This window comes from Camelus dromedarius, chromosome 6 (genome assembly GCF_036321535.1).
Source record: "Camelus dromedarius isolate mCamDro1 chromosome 6, mCamDro1.pat, whole genome shotgun sequence".
In the NCBI taxonomy this organism is placed as follows: Eukaryota; Metazoa; Chordata; class Mammalia; order Artiodactyla; family Camelidae; genus Camelus; species Camelus dromedarius.
The window spans coordinates 91,098,577-91,119,585 of NC_087441.1; the positions used below are offsets into that span (position 1 = coordinate 91,098,577).

General features: G+C 36.3%; 2 long non-coding RNA genes across 2 annotated transcripts in view; one reads left to right on the top strand and one right to left on the bottom strand.

Annotated features, from left to right (window-relative positions):
* LOC135321558 (uncharacterized) overlaps positions 1 to 21,009 on the bottom strand; it is a 941,446-nt gene that overhangs the window by 601,682 nt on the left and 318,755 nt on the right. The gene's annotated exons all lie outside the window — the stretch shown is intronic.
* LOC135321556 (uncharacterized) lies at positions 4,334 to 10,106 on the top strand. Its single transcript, XR_010381411.1, has 3 exons — positions 4,334 to 5,027; positions 7,792 to 7,892; positions 9,839 to 10,106. It is a non-coding gene; the product is annotated as an uncharacterized LOC135321556 (long non-coding RNA).

The following is a 21,009-nucleotide window of genomic DNA, read 5'->3' on the forward strand; positions in this document are numbered from 1 at the left end:
AAGGGGTAAACTTTTTGCCTACTATCACATGCAGCAGGTTGGGAAGTTTACTCTCTACCAGGCTTAAGAACAGGTAAACAAGGGAGACAAGAACCATGCTTTCACAGAACTTATATTCTTGTGTTTGTGTTGGGGGGAACAGAATATGAACAAGTCAGCAAGCAATGAACCCAGGTCTGAAGGACTATGATGGTAGCAGGCAGTGGTACTTTATCTAGATATTAGGGAAAGTATCCCTGAGGTCACTCTGGAGCTGACCTTCCATTGAGAAGGAAGCAGTCATTCAGATTCTTAGGGGAAGAATTTTCTAGGCAGAGAACAGCAATTGAGATGTCCCTGAGGTCGAAACAAGTTTGCTGCACCCTGAGGGAGGAATTCCAATTACAGAGCAATTGAAGAGCTGGGGAAATTCCTAGTTCCAATGGCATTCCTGGGAAGGTGAAAGTGAAAGGCTTGTGACGCCTTTGGGTAAATACCTAGCACAAATACTCTTGGGGAGGGCTGGGAACCTGCCCACTGTGCACAAAACTATGCCTCTAGAAACTGCATCATGACTCACAAATGCTTTTGGAAGACAAGCCCTTGCTCAGTTGCCTATTTTGATACCTCATTTAACTAAAACTCATTTAGGTTTGCCTACAAAGATGAACTTAAAAATCTTTAGATGAATGGAATTCATCTTAAATTTATCAGCTCAGAACAAGAAACCACCTACAGTCCAATGTCAGGCAGCTCTTCCCCCGAGGCTCAGTCATGCCCTAACATGTTACATGGGAACAGAGCCTCCCAGCCAACTTCCAAACCCCTAAAAGAGACCAGAGAGGCAACATTTTCCCCAAAGGATGCCCCGTTAGCTCAGCTGGACAGGACAAGGAGAAATGGTACCCCACTGCCAAGGTGCCAAGCTGGGTTCTTGTCTATGTGAACCTGGAATGCCTTGGAGAGATGGGACATTGGTGCTGCCTGCTGGCTCTGAGATGGGCCATCCCAAGCACAGTCCTGCCTGCTCTCTGGAACACACTGCTCACACCTCTCATCCTGTGGTCATCCTCCACTGCTACTTTGTGGGCTACCTATTCTTCTGCCAACAGTGTTTCTTATGCCACCCCATTCAGCCAAATGGCTTCAAATTCATTCTCACTACAGGAAATGCAGATCAACACTCTGACCCTCTCTGAAAAGATCCTACTTTACAGCCAATTTTCTCAGATATCTCTGCTTGGTGTATCAAAAAAAAAAGTATGTGAATTTAATATTTATCAATATAGCATGAATACATTATGAAATAATTAGATTATTCCTAAGTTATGTAGCCCCTTTCAGAGTATCACATTGAGAAGTTATATATCACGGGCACTTATTTTAAATACAGCCCCAAACCATGAAATGCATTCTTTGGAGTGGTGCTGGAGACTGTGGCATGTTTTGGTCCATGCCAAGGGCAGGCTCACCTTGTGTCTGAGCTCATTTCAAACCATATGCTCATAACATCTCTTTACTTCAACTGACTGGTCAATTTTTTGTTCCTAAAATCACCATTCAACCTTGGATCATAAGATGTTCGCACATACTTTCACAGCACCGGTATGTCTCCTTCCTAACAACTTTAATAATGGCAATTTTTCATTTATTTTCAGTGATTGATTCACCTGTCTCCCTCAGTAACTGCGACTTCCACAGCAGCAGGGACCATGTGCATTTCTGCTTACCAATATGTCCCCAGAAACTAGCACAGCTTCTGGGACACAGTAGAGGCTTAACAACTAGCCACTGGGGGAAAGATGCTATGAAATATACTCATTGGTGGAAATGTTTCTGCTTCTAAGAGTGGATCTGCCAAAAATCATTCAAATCAAGGCTAAATAAGGTTAAGGCTCAGCTATGCTGTTTTTTTCTTTAAAAAAAATCACAAGAAAGACTTTGCTGCTATTTGGGTTTAAACTGATTTTGGAGACAATTATCAAAAGGTTTGACTAACAATTTAACAACACTCATTTGTATATGTATGGAGATGACCAATTTTAAAACTTTTTTTTTTTAATGGAATAAGAGTTCATTTTCAAAAAGGTTCACCCAGATTAGGCCAAATTTAAAAAGATAAGAAAAACTACCACTTACTTTGTCAGGTGCTCTCTCTCTATTATTTTCATTTAATCCTCATATCTGAATCTTACCCCAGGTCACAGATGAGGAAATGGAGGGAGCAAGAGGCTGGGGTTAGACACTGACTAAGCAGCAGAGCCGGGATTCACATCTAGGTCTATTTGATTCCAAGAGATATGTCTTAAATCTTAGCCAAACTTTAAGCTAAAAAATTAATGCTGACATTGAATAATAATGTATTTGTTGCTCCCTCTTATGAAAAGGTACAAGACTACAGCTTAGTACCATCAACTGGGGCAAGTATTTAAAATAGAATTTGGATGCCAATGATGGGATATCAGGGAAATGAGAAAATTCACAAAAAAGGAATAAGGAGGGATATTAACTAACATTAACTGAAAGCTTGTTTTATGCTAGATACTGTATTAGATGCTTTCATAGTAACATTTATTTTAATCCTAAGACTCCTGTGAGATGGATAATAACAGTCAAGAAAAAAGTGGTATAGAGTAACTGGTATTTGGCTACTCCGATGCTCCTTTCCCCCTTTCTTCCTAAGGATGTGAACCGCCCACATTTCAGCTGAGTATTGTCTGGAATAAGGACAACATTCCCCAGTCTCTATTCCAGCTTAGTGAGGTCACAATAGTAAATTCTGGTCAATGAAATGTAACAGGAAGTGTATGACAGCCTCTGGGAAATTTCCTTAAGAGAACATAGATGCTTGCCTTCCTCTGTCTCCTTCCCTTCCTTCCTTCCTCCTTTCTACATTGCATGTGATGGATAAAGCTCCATCTAGGGCTATGAGATTGAGGACCTCATCTGATGTTTAGCAAACCTAAAAAGTGGAACCAGCCTAAGCCTCAGGAGATTTGTGAAATCATAATACCAGTTCTGGATTGTCTCTCTAGAAATTTTTTTAATGTGAAAGAGAAACAAACATCACTTTGTTTATGCCACTGTTCTTTGCAGTCTCTGTAACTGGCAGCTAATTTTAACTAATCCAGAAACATCCAAAGTGATCATGTAAGGTTCAAACCCAGGCCCACCAGTCTGCAAAGTCCACCCTCTTAGGCAGAAGCCTGAAGAACTCCTGATTATAATCTGCAAAAGATTGGTGGTGCGGGAAGGGTGTGTGTGTGTGTAAAACTGCTGAAAAGAATTTGACAGAAGGAAAGAAGGAAAGTTCGAATATGCTCACAATTCTGCATACCTAAGAGACAATCAAAGGGAATATGCTACTGGACAGTAAAGAATATAGTCTCCATCAGAGGTGGACAGAGAAAGATCTGTCACCTGCATGGATCTGGAAAGAGAAAGGAAAGAGAAGCTGTGTCTCTGAAAGATGCTGCTGTATTTTATTTCCCATCTATATTTTATAAATTTCCTATATACATTTATTATTCTGTTCATAGAAAATTCTAAAAGACTCAGTCACTATTTCCACAGCCAAATTTGTCAAAGTGTAAAATTGTGTTTAGAAGTCTCATCATAATTATTAAGCATTCATTCTGTGCCCATCAGTATGCTAGATATCAAGAACAATATCAAAAAGCATCAATATTGGTTTCTGACCTCAAGCAGCTCAGAACTTAGGTGAACACATAGAAAACAACCAAGTACTACTTACATGAAGAGATGGATCAGTGCAGGTGATAATAATCAGAAAGAGACTCATGAAAGAGAAGTAAAATTTAGAAAGACCTAAATTCTATATGTTTGCCTTATCTGCCCCAAATATTGTCTTAAAAATGACCAATCCACCCTCAGGGCTCAGTCAATCTCTTTCTGGTAACCTGAGAAAATCCAGAAGAAAAAGACATAGAAATAATCTGTTTTCTACAGCATCCCATTGGTTTGGGGACATATCTAGTGGTAGGCTCCTCACATTCATATGATAAAGGAGATGACTGTGAGCAGCAATGTGGCCGGTTCCTCTGCCCAATGGCACAAGCAGAGTCACAAATAACAGAAATGAAAGGATCACTACAAATTGTGTTATTGAACTGCATGACCTACATGGAGCAATCAACTCACTCCTAGGTTTGGCAGGGCCTTTATGAGTTGATTCCCTGAAAAACAAAACAAAACAATAAAACCCAAACCAAACCAAAAAATAAAAAAAAAATTAAAAAAAGAGAGACTCTGAGTGTCATCATCTCTGCTCCATGTGGCTGCCTTGATAAGAGTTCAGATATCTCTGTGTCATGAGAAATTTTTATGATTAATGGAAGACAGAATATTATCAAGTATTAACAGTTATTTTCCAATTCTGTATTATAAAATTATTTCTGATAATGGAAAATTCTCTATTTCTTTCAATTAATTAAAACATTGAAAGTCTACAGTGTATAAAAGAAAGCACTGGAGTTCTGGAGAGGTGAGGCAGAATACGAAGGTAAACAGGAATCATTATTCCTTTTCTCAGAGGTATGTAATCTACAGGGGAAGCATGCAGCACCTGAAAGGGGAGGAGAGGTTGGTGGGCCATGCAGGGTTGAAGGAGGAGCATAGGAACATGGGTCTGGGAAAGTTTGGCTAGCTTTACAGTGCTCAATTGAAATACTACTTTGCAATATTTTCTCAACACCAGGGTTCAAGTTTGTTAGTCCTACTGAGACATCAGGTCAGAAGAAAAGAACAAAAGTGAGTAGGCATTCATGGCTTTGCATTCTCAGAAAGTCATCCTGCTGGTTCAACTGTGTATGATTGAGCATATTGTCATTGATGAAGAATTTTTATTTATTTTTGATCAAAGACTTCACCATGTTTTCCTGAACTTTTCAATCTCCTGTTTGCAGAGTTTTAATGTGAGCTCTCCTCGGGCCTGGGAGAAATTCTGAGAGTGACCCCTGAGAATGAGCTCAGTGGTGAGAAGTCCAAGGACAGGATGAGGTCGACATTGCAAGTGTTTTTGGAATAAGGTAGCTTGACTAGAAACTGTAATTGTGCAAGGCCAGCTGTGCACTTCTGTGTGAGCTGATCCCTTATCATGGTCCCAGTCTTAAATATTCATGACCAATTACTCTGTGTTCTCAGCCCACTATGCTGATTGACCCTCTGCCTTAACTATATGACATCCCTTCCTTTTATGACAAGTGTTAGGAAGGTGATCTTCCAGGCTCTCCTTCAAGGGAAAAACACGATTTCCTGCAGCAGGATGCCCGCCATCTCCAGCTAATCTGTCTTCTGGGAAGATGTCCAAATATTTCTTTGAAAGTTTCCCATGCATCCCATTTAAAGAATATGTACTGTCATCTGGGTCCCATATTGGAATCTGCCACACAGGAGCCAGCCAGTTATTGACTATTGTCTCTTTCCCATCCATAAAATGAAGACTTCTAAGAAAATATTTGCAAGTGAAGCCAGGCTGAAAGCTTAGAATGAAAGCAGAGTTAGTGCTCCTTAGCTCCTGTGAAGTGATATAAAAAAAGCCCTGATGGGTTCTGCTAGTGACTGAGACAGTGCTTGCTGGGATCCCTGTAAGAATTCAATCTGTGTTCCCTGGACCATGTTGAAATCTGGGCAAAAGTTTTCCTGATACTGTGAAAACAGCTGGTTTCTGAGGTTCCTCATAGTCAACTTTTTCATTTCTTTGATTTGAAGTAACCCAGGTCTAATACCAGCTAGGCCTTGATTCCATGCCCCTCCCATCTTTTTTTCCTCAATGACTGTGCGTGTATGTATTTGTGCATATGTGATTCTTGGCCTAATATTAGGCTATCTGTTAATTGTAATACACATTTAATACTGAACTTCAATTCTAATCTTAACTGATTCTCTAAGACTAGGACATAATATGTATGCATATATATGTGTGTATGTGTGTGTGTATGTATGTATATATACACACATATATATATAGTTTGTTAAGAATTTTTAAGAATCAATATAAATTGTAAAAGAACAAGATTCAGAACATTTTAGAAATAGAGGAAAAGATATGAGTCAGAAAGTGTATGAGAATTGGTATCTTGGCTTCTGCTGGTGGCTCTTCTGGCAGTGAGATCTGGGGCAAGCCACTAACAGTCTAGGCAGGAGTTTCTGTTTTCTGTGTTTAATGTAACTATCCTGGACTATATCAGAAAAGAAGATAGGAATATTTCATGTTCCAGATATCTCAGACTTCGTTTCATCTTACCACTCATTTATCATCCAACAAATGTTTATTCTATGCCTACTGTGTGCAAAACACTGGACTGGTTTCTGAGGATACATTGGTCCATTTGATGGATGTGGCCTTTGCCCTCCTGGGGTCCACAAGTCTCCAAGCATTCCTCCAGGGACCGTTAGGCTGGACATGATAAATCAGTGGGGACTAACTAAACAAACCCCAGTGTGTCCCTACACCACAGTTCTCTTTGTCTTTGTCTCCTGAATGCTATGTATCCAAATGCAGGCACACCTTCCAGTTATCCACTTATTCTACTAATTTATCTCTGCTAACTTCTTTATCTCCAATTCAGTCTCTCCACCAAATTGTTTTTGGAGGATTTAAAAACAAATAAACATGTGCCCTCAAGAAACTTATAGTTTAAAAAAAAATAGAGGCCAATATGTAGCTGGATATATGAGCAAATTCAGGGCTGATTAAAATCTCCTAGTACAGGATATTGACATGGTTCAGAGCCTATGACTCAAATATGCTTTATAATAGCTGAATGTAACCAGGTCACCTTATGAAAAAGAGCAGTATGATAATAAATCAGGCGTCCTTTATCTCATTACAAAATTGAAGGGCAAATGTAGTTGGGTCTTACATTGGTAGATGAAAGAGTGGGCTAAAGTGGAGAGGACTTCCCAGATTTCTCAGAGAAATTGAGACCTAAAGGGCAAATTAAAAAAAAAAAAACTTAAGGCTTAAGGAAGCCTGTTGTTTTTGTGAGCAGAATAGCTTTTTGTTTCTGGTAAAGGCCTCTGTGTAACTGGGGGAGTTACAGACAGATTGATTACAAGTAAAAATGAGGGGGGGAAGCATACTAAAGGATGAAACAAGTATGTAAGTGGGTGTAAATTTTATAATTTTACCTTCATCTTTGAGTGAACTTGATTATCAAATAAAATGCCTGGATTTGCTTAATTTACTTAACCAATTCAATAATCAGATACAAAATTTTGTTCTTCAGGGTCCTCAAGGACACAAACACACAAAAAAAGATGTGTGTATTCTGACAAAACATAATCATAATGCAAATAATTTCTATTTATAAACTATTTTATAGTTCATGCATATCACTCAGTGTATTACTGTCATTTCAAAATAACATGCTCTCTCCTCTGTAGTCTGCACACCTGAGAGTGACAGCATCTCTTAGCAGTCCCCAGTCTTGCTGAGTCATTCTGTTCATCCTCCTGTAGCTCAGGCATCATTCAGAGGCCCAACGGGTTGAGAATTGACAAGTGCTTAACTATTGATCCCTAACTTACTCTGGAGGAATGCTGTAAGACTGTGGACCTCAGGAGAGTAAAGGTCACATCCATCACATAGACTAGCACATCCCCAGAACCCAGTGCATTGTTGTGCATATGGCAGGCACCCAATAAATATTTGTTAGATAATAAATGAATGGGTGAAGTGAAGTCTGAGGCTTCTGAAATGCACATTTTCTCTATCTTGTATAGTGCAGGGTCCTCTCAAGATTTAATCCCTAGCTCTGTCTACATTAACATGTTCTTATTTGATTGAAGAATCAACACACTTAAAGACTGGGATTTGGAAGTGAGAAGGAGTACATGGAAGTGATTCAGGAAGACAAGGAAATGAGACAGAAGTGGCAACATTTCTCAAAGTAAGATAAAAGAATACTTATTACAAGATTACTTATTATATTTCTCATGTCTGTGCATGTCTTTATCTTCACCTTCTGGTAACATGTACATCCACGTTGAATTGAGCCATTTTCCCCAAATCGAGTATCTTGTGACTTTGAAGTACCATAATATCTTGAGATTTTTTGATAATTTTTGACCAATGGGTTCTAGAGATGCTGGAAACCCTGACAGTATAAAATAACAAGACAGTGTAAAAACATGAGTCAGAAAATCATGACTGCCTTTAGACATAGCTACTTAAATATAGCATGGTGACTAAAAGTATGGATTCTGGAGCAAGACTACTTAGATTCAAATCCTGACTTTGCCCTTGTGAGCTGTTTGATTTTTGTTGTTAATTAATTTTTCTGTGCCTTAGTTTTGTATTTCAAAAATGAGTTGTGGTGAGGATTAAATAAACAATACTGTTAGAGCAGTTCTAGGTGTATAGGAAGTGCCATATTAATCTTAGTTCTTGTCGTGATCGTGGGTAAGTCACTTATCCACTCTGGGTTTAGTTTCCAGGTATAAAATGAGAGATTTTGACTAGATTTTCTCTAAGGCCCTCCTGAACCTACTGTTTGCAAATGCTTACAGTCCATGTGCTTTTCTACATATATGTATGTAGTTTGTGATAGGAAAGTGCATGATTAGTAAATGCTTTCCTTGATTGATGCAAGGAGATGTTATTAGGGGATTGAGACAGTCTTCTTCACTAGGCCAAATTCCTTGAGGGTAAGAGTGTATCTTTTCCTCCTCAGGATCCCAAGGTCTAATGTGGTGCCTGGGGACAGTGGGTGCTCTGTAAACTGTTAATAGATATGGAATAAATGCCTATGTCTTGTGTACCCAAATATATGGGAATGGGAAATGGTTGTAACTCCTTCCTAGGCCTTATCTCAATTAAAGCTACTTACACCGAATATTCAAAAAACATTAGTGCTCTCTACTGGAGACATTCCTAGTACAGGAATTCAAGTTTGAGTTTTTGATGGCAAATTCTGATTTGAGTTCATAAGTCCTGGATTTGAGAAGTAGGGTATAGCAGATACACATATTTTACTGTGTTGCAAGCACAGATTTGGTGTTATGGCACTGAGGATGGCATGATCAGCATTAAAATGCCAAGTCTCATTTCTTTGCCATGTATTTATGCATTTTTTCCAGAGCAGCTTTATCTATAGGTTTGTACACATGTTGTGTTTGCTATGATTCATTTTAAGGAAAAAAAAAAAAAAAAGAGAGAGAGAGAGACATAGCATTAATTGAAAAAGTAATGTTAAGAAAATGAAAAGACAACCCACAAAATGGTAGAAAATATTCACAAATAATATATCTGATAAGGGACTTGTATCCAGAGTTCATAAAAACAAAACTAAGCAAAACAATAGGATTTACATTTCTCATTTAAGTTATTATTTTCTCTACACCTCAAGTCTTTTTTTGGCATTACTGTTTTCTTTTTCATTAATTGAATATTTTCTAATATTACTTTTTAACTTCTTTAATGATTTTCTTGCTATATATTTTTAGTTTTTACTTAGTGATTGCTTTAGGCCTTACCATATATGTCTTATCAAAAACAGTTTCACAATTACACCAGCAATTTCAGAGAATGTAGAAACAGCATTCACATATAGCTCTACTCTCTTTTATTTCTTACTGTGGTATTCTTGTCATAGGTATTATCTCTATGCATGTTATAAGCCCGACAGTACATCATTATAATTATTATTCCTTTATGTAATTTTATGTCTTTTAAAGAAGCTGAGAGGAGAAAAGAGAGCAAGTTTATACGTATAATTTTTCTTTTTTTTAAATTGAGTTATAGTCAGTTTCCAGTGTTGTGTCAGTTTCCAGTGTAGAACACAATTTTTATGTTATATGTATAATTTTTCTCATATTAGCCTTCTTTCCATTTCAGGTTCTATGCATTTGTTCCTTTGGATTCAAGTGAAACATCTGGAGTCAATTCTTAACCCAATGTTGGTTTGTTCTCACCAACCTCTTTGCCATGCTATTGGAAAATATATTACATTTCTGTATGTTATATGCCCACAAATACAATTAAATGTATACTGCCTTATGATTTTTAAACAAGATAAGAAAGGATAAGAAATAGGCAATTATACTCCTTTATAATTGCATAATTACCTTTATCAGTGTTCTTTGTTTTGTGTGTGTGTGTTTATTCAAATTACTGTCTTGGGTCACTTGCTTTCAGCCTGAAGAACTAACTTTAGTATGTCTTGTAAGGTAGGTCTACTGGCAGCAGATTCTTTCAGATTTTGTTTTCCAAATGTCTTTTTATTTCATCTTCACTTTTAAATGATAATTTTGCTGGATATATGATTCTTGATTAAGAGCTTTTAAAATTTGAGGGCTGAGAATAGATTATCCTATTGCCTTTAGCCCTCTATTGTTTCTGATGATAAGTCAACTGTTAATCTTATACGAGTTTTCTTAAGCAAGATGTCATTTTCCTCTTGCTGCCTTCAAGATTTTCTTTGGCATTTTTACTATGTGTCTATTCATGGGTCTTTTTGAGTTTATCCTACTTGCAGTTTGTTGAACCTCCTGGATATGTAGATTTAAATTTTTTAGGAAATGGGAATTTTTTAGCCACTAATTTTTCAAATATTTTTCTGCTCCTTTCCTTCTCTGTTCTTCTGGTGATGCTTTTACATGTCTGTTGGTATACATTAGTGTCCCACATTTCTCTGAGACTTTGCTCATTTTTTCTTCATTCTTTTTTTCACTCTGTTCTTGGATTGCATAATTTCTATTGATCTATTCTTAAGTACTTTTACTTTCTGCCCGTTTAAGTGTATTATTGATTCCATCTAGTGAATTTTTAAATTTCAGTTATTGCTCCTTTCAGTTCCAAAATTTCCATTTGGTTATTTTTAATAATTTCTGTGTCTTTATTAATGTTCTCTATGTGATGTGACACTGTCATCATGCTTTACTTCTAAAATCATGGTTTTCTTTGTTTCTTTGAACATATTTATAATGGCTTCTTTTCTCACATCTGGTCTCTCCTGCAGGTGGCTTTATTGCCTGCTATTCTTCTGGTATCTAGGCCATAATTTCCTGCTTATTTTGCATGTCTCATATTTTTTGGAAAATGAACATTTTAGATATTGCAGCAACTTTGGGTACTGGATTCATCTCTCCCCTCTTTCAGTGCTTGTCATTGTTGTTAGCTTGTTTACTTGTTTAAAGACTAACTGGATTATTTTAGTGTTGTCCATTCCCTTCTCTTCCTCCTCTATCCCCTAAACAGACACAGGGTAAAGCCTCTGATGTTTTTCCTCAGGGATTCATCCTTGGACATGCCCAGCCACTTTGGGATAACAAGGTTTTAGCAGGACTTAGGCAGTGTTTGTCTAGTTACCTGACCACACTAACCTATGAAACTCCAATAACTGCTGGTTAAAAGCTCTATTGTTCATAACAATGCCCTGGAGAATAAATTATTTACACCCTAATCCAGTCAAATTCAGGCTGCTATGAAGGGACAGTTCCTGATGGTCAATGTTTGAAATTTATTCAGACTCTAGTTCTTGCAGCTGGTTTCTTATTTTTCTCCAGCAACAAGTTGGCTTATCATTTAGCCTGTATCTTCAATGAATTTATCAGTCTTCTCCCCATTGCCTCTCACCAACACTTCTACTGTTTTTGAAAGCACACTTAGATTTGAACTTCATATGCTGTTGCAAATAAAGTTGGCTCCTTTGGGGAGATAATTTGAGCTCTCTGTTCTATGGTCTGCCTTTCCTCCGAGGGAAAATCTCTGAGCCACAACTCTGGTGCTGGAGTAAGGAACAATAGGTCAATTCTAAGTGACAGCCCAGTTTGAAGAAGTAAGTGCTCAATGGATATATGGGCAAGAGCCCCAGGTGTCCTTGGCTTGTCTCCCTTGGCACAATCCCCTGTCTTATGAGCTGAGTCAATAGCAATTGGGACCTCAATATCCTACCGTGCCCAAGGTAGAACCTTTGTCTCATGAGAGGAAATGTGGTGGAAGAATGGGGCCCCCACCTGTTGGCTGCAGTAGTACAGAACTTTGCCTCAGCAACAAGTATCTAGGGGCAGTATGAGAAATGCTAATGTCATGTCCTTCCCAGGAATACAACCCTCCAACCAGGACCTGGGGGGAGTCAAAAACTTGTGTTCTTGGTTGTACAAGTCTGGGTGGAGTTCCCAGCTCAATGAGTGGAGAGGGGAAAAGTGCGGATCTTCAAAAACTAAAGACTCATCATTTTATGGAGCTTTAGTAAATATTCTTTAGTAAATGTGTCTTCATTTGCTGTATATCTGTAGCGGCATTTCCATTTGTGGATGCTCATAAGGCCAACTATTTTTAAATGTGTTTTAAAAATAGTTTTCATCAGTTTTTTTGAGGAGTGATTCTGAGTTGCACACCATCGTGCCAGAAGTGGAGCCAGGAAGGGGAAACTGATACAGTATAGATTAGCATTCTCTTTAACTGAGGGCTTGCTGTATCTTTGGTTGCTAGTGGAAGGCCTAAGATATATTTGTAGTATTAAAAATAAAAATTAAAAAATAATTTTCTAATGTTAGTATGTTAGAAGCAAAGCATAAGATGGCAATTCCTGTAGATGATTTGTTGCTTGAATCCTCTGAGAAGAAATCTTTAGAGAAGTGGAGACATAGGAGGATGCAAGTTCCCAGGCATTTCTCAAGGGAGATCATGTAAGCATTTCTAGAAGCCAGCACTCAAAGCATCTTGGGATGGATACTCTGCTGTAAAGAGACTAAGAGAGTTCAATATCAGCTATCAAAATCAACCTCATAAAAATAATCATATTAAAGAGTATGTAGAGTAAAGAAACTCAGTGTAGAGTTTACTAACAGCTGCTCCAAGAACCCAAATCAACCACATAAACAAAATTGTAGCAACAGTAATAAAAACAATATAACAGCCACTCTTATTGGACACTTTCTACCTTTAAGGAATTACACTTACTATCTCTAATCCTCATGATCACACAGTAAATTAGATATTATTCCTACATTAATGCAAGTGAAGAGATTAGACTTAACATATTCTAGGTCACTTAGCTTGGTTCTAGATCTTAGTCTCAGATGCAAGCTCTCTGTCTCCAAGGCCTGTCCTCTGTCCATTACTTACACAAAACTGTCCAAAAAGGGGTGAAGAAATGAGAAAAGAAAGAAAAACAAAGGGTAAAAATAGATAAGAGAATAAAGTGGTAAGGAAAAATGTATGAAAGTATAGTCATGCATGGGAGTGCCAGGGCAGGATCAACAGGTTCCCCTGTAGCTCTTCATTAGCACAAATACCCTCCAATTTGGTCTAAGCCTTCTGAGGTGAGATTCATCAAGGCTCAACAATGCTGAACCCACAAATCCTTTCAATGTAGCCCTATTTCTACGTTGGGTTTTTGCTGAGAAGGCTGAGGAAAAACTCCCTTAAACTTTCCAGAAGCCCAATTGTTTGAGAGCATCTATGATACATACTGTATCTCCTCAGAGAGTCTTTTTCTGATTATGTCATACTCCAAGGATGCAACCGTAATGATTCTGAGGTTTAAGGAAAAGAATCTTCAGTCATGTCCTTCATTTCATATTTGACCCCTCCATCTTTTTTCTTTTCTTTTCTGGCAACACCCTGGATTTGTTCTTTGCTTGGAAACCATTTATGAATTTAATTTTAGGATCATTTCCCTTCCTGGGAACTGCTGCTTTGTGTCTTCTTATTCCCCTTCCCATAATTGAGTTTATGGTCTCCATAAGATTATATATCATGACAAAATTATCTTACAAGTCTCCTTCAACTTTCACTGCATTTTGCAAATTTTGATGAGTTGTATTTTTATTTTTATTTCATTGAATACATTTTAAAATCCCTCTTGAGACTTATTTGACCTATTTATAACGTAGAAGTGTGTTGTTTATTATCCAGGTATTTTAGGACTTTCCAGCTATCTTTCCATTGTTGATTTCTAGTTTAATTTCACTCTAGTCTGAGACATACATTATAACATTTCTGTTCCTTTCAATTTTTAAGGTGTGTTTAATGATACATAATGAGGTCTATCTTGGTGAATGTTTCATGTTAGCTTGAGGAACATATGTATTCTGTTGTTTTTGGTATTCTATAAATGTTGATTACATCCTGTAGATTCCAAATAGAAAAATCAATCAATATAATATACCACATTAAGAGAGCAAAGAAAAAAAATGGTCATCCAATTGATTCACAAAAATTCTTTGATCAAATTTAATAATTTTTCTGTTAAAAAAATACTAAAAAATTAGGAAAAGAAGAAAACTTCCACAACATGATAAAAACCATGCATGAAAAATCCACAGCTGCATCCTACTCAATGATGAAAGACTGAAATCTTCTCCCCTAAGATAACAAAAAAGACAGTAATGCCCATTTTTCCCTCCTCTATTTAACATAGTATTAGAGGTACTAGCCAGTGTAATAAAACAAGGGAAAGAAATAAAGAGATTTAAATTTGGAAATGAAGAAATAAATTCTCTCAACACACGACAAGATATTAAATATAGAAATATCAAAGATTTCACCAAAAAATAGAAAAAATAAACAAATTCAGCAAATTTGGAGGATACAAAATCAATAATTAAAAATCAGTTGCATTTCTATACACTAACATGACAATTCAAAAACTTAAGAAAGCAATCCCATTTAAAATAGGATCAAAGTGATTAATTAAAAATAAATTTAGCCTAGAAGAAGAATGATTTGCATACTGAAAACATTGCCAAAAGACATTAAATAAGACATAAAGAAATAGACATCCATGATCATAGGTGGGAAGTTTTAATATTGTTAAGCTGTCAGTATTACTCAACAGATTCTACAGATCTCATGCAATTCTTATCAACATTCCAATATTTTTTCCAGAAAATAAAAAGTTCTAAAATTCATAGGGAATTTCAAGAGATCCCAAATAAACAAATAAAAAATCTTGAAACAGAAGAACAAAGCGGGAGATATCATACTTCCTGGTTTCAAAACTTAGTACAAACTATTGTAATCCAAATAGACATATAGACGAATACAGTAAATAAATCTTCTCATATGTGGTCAAATGATTTGGTAAAGGTGTCAAGACCATTCAGTGGGAAAAGCACAATATTTTCAACAAGTGATACTGAGGAAATTCGATATTCACATGCAAAAGGATGAAGTTATACCCTTACCTTCCTCCATATTCAAAAATTTACTCAAAATAGAACAAAGATCTAAATGTAAAAGCTAAACAAAATCTCTTAGAAGAAAACGTAGGGGAAACTCTTCATTCTATTGGGTTTGGAAGTGATTTCTTGGATATACACCAAAGGTGTTTGTAGACAACAAATGAAAAAATAGATAAATTGGTTTTTACAAAAATTTAAAACTTTTGTGCATATCAAAGGACAATATCAAAAGAATAAAGGGTAACACACAGGATGGGAGAAAATGTTTACAAATCATACATTTGATAAGAAATTAATATACAGAATATATAAAGAACCCTTTAACTCAGCAACAACAAAAACAAAAACAAAGAGCTCATTTCAAAAATAGTCAAGGACTTGAAGACACCTTCCCCAAATAACAAAGATAATTGGCCAATAAGTACCTGAAAAGGTGCTCATCATCATTATTCATTAAGGAAATGAGATACATTTCACACACATTAATATGGTTGCCATTTCTTTAGAAACAGAAAACAAATTTTGGTAAGGATGTAGAGAAATTGAGAATCCTGTACATCATTGGTAGGAACAAATTGAACAGCTAATGTAGAAAACAGTATAACTATTCCTCAGAAAATTAAACGTAAAATTACCATTTGATTCAACAGTTCAACTTCTAGTTATATATCTCAAAAGAACTGAAAGTAAGAACTCAAATATATAGTTGTACACCAATGTTTATAATAGCATTATTCAAAACAGTACAAAAAAATGGAAACAATCTAGTTATCCACTAACGTATGAATGGGTAAATAAATTGTAGTGTATTTGCTGGTCAGAATGGCTGTCATCAAAAGAACACAAGCAACAAATATTGGCAATGATGTGGATAAAAGAAACCCTTGGTGGGCTCTTGGTGGGAAAGTAAATTCATGCAGCCACTGTGGAAAATAGTATGGAGATTTCTCCAAAAATCTCAAAATATAATTACTATATGACCCAGATTCCACCCCTGGGTATATAAAAGCAAAACCAAAACCAAAACCAAAAACACTAATTTCAAAATATACATGCATGTCAATGTTCATAGCATCATTATGTACAATTGCCAAGGTATGGAAGCAACCTAAGTGTCCATGAACAGGTGAATGGATAAAGAAGATATGATATACACACACACACAGATAGATAGATAGATATAGATAGATATAGTATGTATAGATATTTACTGTACACTACACACACACACACACGCACACACACACAATGGAATACTACTCAGCCATAAAAAATGAAATTTTGCCATTAACAGCAACATGGATGTACTTGGATGGCAAAATGCTAAGTGAAATAAGTCAGACAGAGAAAGACAAATACTATATGATATCACTTATATGTAGAATGTATAAAATACAACAAACTATTGAATATAACAAAAACAACAACAAAAAAAGAAGCAGGCTCACAAATATAGAGAACAAACCAGTGGTTACCAGTGGGAAGTGGGGCGGGCAATAAAGGTATGGAGGAGTGGGAGGAGTGGGAGTAACACACTATTGAGTATAAGACAGGTTACAAAGATGTACTGCACAACACAGGGAACATAGCCAGTATTTTGTAATAACTGCAAATTAAGTGGAAATGTAAAAGTTCTATAATAATTAAAAATTAAAAAAAATAAAATAGAGTGTAGTACATTCTTACCATGGAATGTTATTCAGCCTTAAAAAGAAGGATATTCTAACACATGTTACAGTCTAAATAAACCTGAGGACATTATGCTAACTGAAATAAGACAGTCACAAAAAGAAAAATACTATATGATGTCATTTTTATGAGGTATCCAGTGTAGTTAAATTCATAGAAACAGAAAGTTTACTCACACTTACCAGGAGCTTGGGGAGAGGGAAATGGAGACTTGTTTATTGGATACAGAGTTTCAGCTGAGCATGATGCAATGGGTTGGAGGTAGATAGTGAAGATGATTGTAACATCTATATGAATATACTTAATTCCACTATATTGTACACTTTAAGTAGTTAAAATAGTAAATAGTTGTGCATATTTCATCAAAATAAAATATTTAGGTACTTTAAGTGGGAGGGAAATAGAACTTGATTGTCTGCATTTTCTATATTAATGGACAGTCAGCAGGGGCAGAGAGAGATTGGGGCCTTAGACCAAATATATCAGGGGAGGAATTCATTACTCATGTTTTACCAGGGACTGTTTCCTGGGCTAAGAGTGAGCACCATATTCAATGCAGCCTGGGACCACTGTCCACAGAACAGTGGTTAAGGAATAAGATCACATTATCTGAAATAAAAGGAATTCCATCCAAATAACACTGTTGAGTTGCACAACCACACTTCCATGGAAAAAGAGACACAAGGAAGAATATTCCAGAGTTGTCATATCAGTCCTAGTACAGTCATAGAAACAGAATCCACTTTAGTTTGTTTAAACATAATAATTTGTACAGGTGATAAAGGAATAGAGATCAAAAAACACAAAATTCTAAACCAAAGCCTTTACTTTTTGGCCTATAGGTAATAAGAGGGATATTTATTACCCTTTGAAATAATAAACAAATGTCACACTTATTCATACGTCCAAACATTAATCTATTTATTCATTGTTTCAATCACCATGCACTCTAGGTTTTACCTTACTTTAAAGTTACCATATTTGGTCCTTAGGACTCTATAATACACAATTATATCTCCAGGGAAGATGCACTAGGTTGAAACCAAACTTAAAAAATGACTATTTGGTTGCAACTTAGATTCTTGATCACTAAACATAAAATATTTATATATATACACACACACATACACATACATACACATACACATATCTATATACACACACACATCTATATACACAAACACACACATATATATATATATACATGTATATAATTACAAGATTTATTTCTGCCTAAATAACATTATGTAAGGCCCTTACAAAGTGTAAGCTGCATGAGAACAAGATCTTTGCTTTTCTCTCTTTACATAATCCAGAACAATGGCAGGGAGGACATAAGAATTTAACAAACAATGTAAATAATTAGAACCAAGCATTCCTTAATGAGGATTAGAATAGATGTGTGAAAAAAATTTTAACTACTTTTTAAAGCCTTTTTATTTTTCTAAGTGACCATTGTCAGTTTTATTATTTTTTATTGAAAGAAAATAGAAACAGTATTTCAAAGAGATATCTGCACTCAAGTTTATTGCAGCATTAACCACAGTAGCCAAGAAATGAAAGCAACCTAAATGCCAACACATGAATGGATACAAAAGATGTGGCACATATACATATACACAAGGGAATATTATTCAGTCACAAGGAAGGAGGATATCCTGCCATTTGCAACATCAATGGACCTTGAGCACATTATGCTAAGTGAGATAGGTCAGAGAAAGACAAGTACAGTGTGATATCACTTGTATGTCGAATCTAAAAAGACATGGCTTCTCTTTGCTCTTCAATGCAGGGTGTGTCTAGTCCAAGGGATTAGAACATCTGCTTAAGTCAAGCTCTCAGTGGGAACAGATATACAGATATTTCTGTAGAATAGTTTACTTTTCCATTAAACCCCATGATGCATTGGTCACATATTCATTACTATATGGTTTCTTCTTTAAAAGGCAAAGCCATTCATTCTTCCTTCTGAACACTTGAAGCCACGACTAGACGGAGTCATTTAAATTCTCCAGTGGAGATGAGTTAACATCCTCGCAGAGATACTGAGACTGTGGTGAATAAGGTCACAGAGGGGGAAACTGTACCGAAAGAGTTTCTTCTGCTCCTCTGGTCCTTAAGTCAAATTAGAGACCTTAATCTAATATCTAAAATCCAAACAATCTATTATCTCAGAGGTTTGGTGTGATCATGGAATTCTGGCAATTGAAAACAATCACACATGTGTCAGCTTTTTGTTTTTACAGAAGTTTCTTACTAAGTACCCTCTGTGCCTAAACATACACTATGAAGATGTAAAGAAAATACATATATATATATATATATAAAATGGTGTCTGTCTTCAGACGAACTATACTTTTATTTGAAAAAAATACTAGACCAAGTTAGTTGCACCTGGGCCAAGACTGTGTTCATACCAGGATGTCATGTACCTCTAACAGGGAGACTGTGATGTCTTTTCAGGATCTGAGCATCACTCCTAGCTTGGATCCTGATTCTGAGAGTCCTTGAAGTGTTTGGGCATTCTCATTTCTCAGCATATGGATGAGGTCCCCTAGGAGAGGCACTGTGAAAATCATTATCATTTATCCTCATCCCAGAGTTGCAAGGTCCTCTCTCCTGGGATCCTGCCCTCCCCTCCAGGTGATAGTTCCATCATCTGAAATTGGTTTAGACCAAGGCTATGGATTATAACCTTTTATCAATGTTACCTCTCAGCTTCCTATAAATATCCTTGATTCCAATGGTTTCCTCCCCATTCTTTTTTTCTCTACAGACACCTTGTTTTATTTGCCATCTTCAGAATTTCCTCTGGTCAGGTCTGCTGGCTGCCACTCCAACCAAATTATAGACTGAATGTTTGAATGTGTCCTTCAAAATCCATTTGAGGAAACCCCAAATACCAATGTCCCAATGTGCTTGGAAATGGGGTTTGGGAGGGATTAGATAATGAGTGTGGGGCCTTCATGAATCTAATTAGTGCCTGTATAACAAAAAATCATTAGATTCTCTCCCTCTCTCTCTCTCTCCCTCCCTCTCTCTCTGTCTCTCTGTCTTCAACATGCTAGGACACAGTAAGAACCTTGTCATCTGTAAAGCTGTAAGAGGACCCTTACCAAGAAAATAACAATGCTGGCACAGTTCTTTTGGACTTTCAGCCTCCAGAACTGGGAGAAATAAATGTTTGTTTTGTAAGCCACACAGTCTATGGTAATTTGTTATAGCAGGCTGAGCTAAGACAAACCACGATGCTCATTACTCTCATTGTATGTACTTGAATTCTGATGTTTAAATGCCAACACCTGGCCTCTGTGTGTCTGGGTTTTTCATTCCCCATTACTATCAAGGCATCCATTTCTGCAGTGGTAGATCACAACTTCTGTACTTGACTACAGCAGAGATGACACCACTGAACTTAAGGATGATGGGAATTCCTCTCACCAGTGAATATTCTTAATGTTTAATAATTTGTTTCTAAACACTGTAAAAGTGTAATTGAAACCTATGAAGAAAAGGTTACTCTTGCTGAGATTTCAAGGGGTAACAGGAAATTTCACACCTTATTTTTGAAGCAAATATAAGGGATTAAAAACCAAGGCCAAAGCAAAAACAAGATTAGGATGCAAACGTTATTTTCTAGTATTCTGATCTTAGTCTTAGACCCCTTATTGAGCAGGCTAATGTCATTTCTAGAAGCAATGAGCAATTCCATTTATTCACATTCCATTTACTATTTTAATTATTAGTATTATACATTGTTTTCTTTGTTATTCGAGAAATGATAACACAAGTTATCTTTGCAAATTTGAAAAGATAGAGTATATAATGAAAAGCATGTGTCCTTTCCATCCCTGATGCCAAGCTGTCCTCTTCAGGAAGAACCAATGATACCAATTTCTAATGAATCTTCCGGAAATGTGCTATATATACATGTGTATGAGTGCCCATAATAATTGCATTTTTTTTTACGGTGAACACATTATACAAACTGTTTTGTGCCTCATTTTTTCACTCTACAATCTATCTTCCAGATTGTTCTATATTTATACAAATAGAGCTCAACTATCTATTTACTAGCAATCTAGTATTCTAGTATGTGTGCATGCAAAATATAAATTACCAAATTACATAAATGAGCATTAAGTGGTTTCCAATCTTTTGCCATTAGAAGTGAAGCCTCAGTGAAAC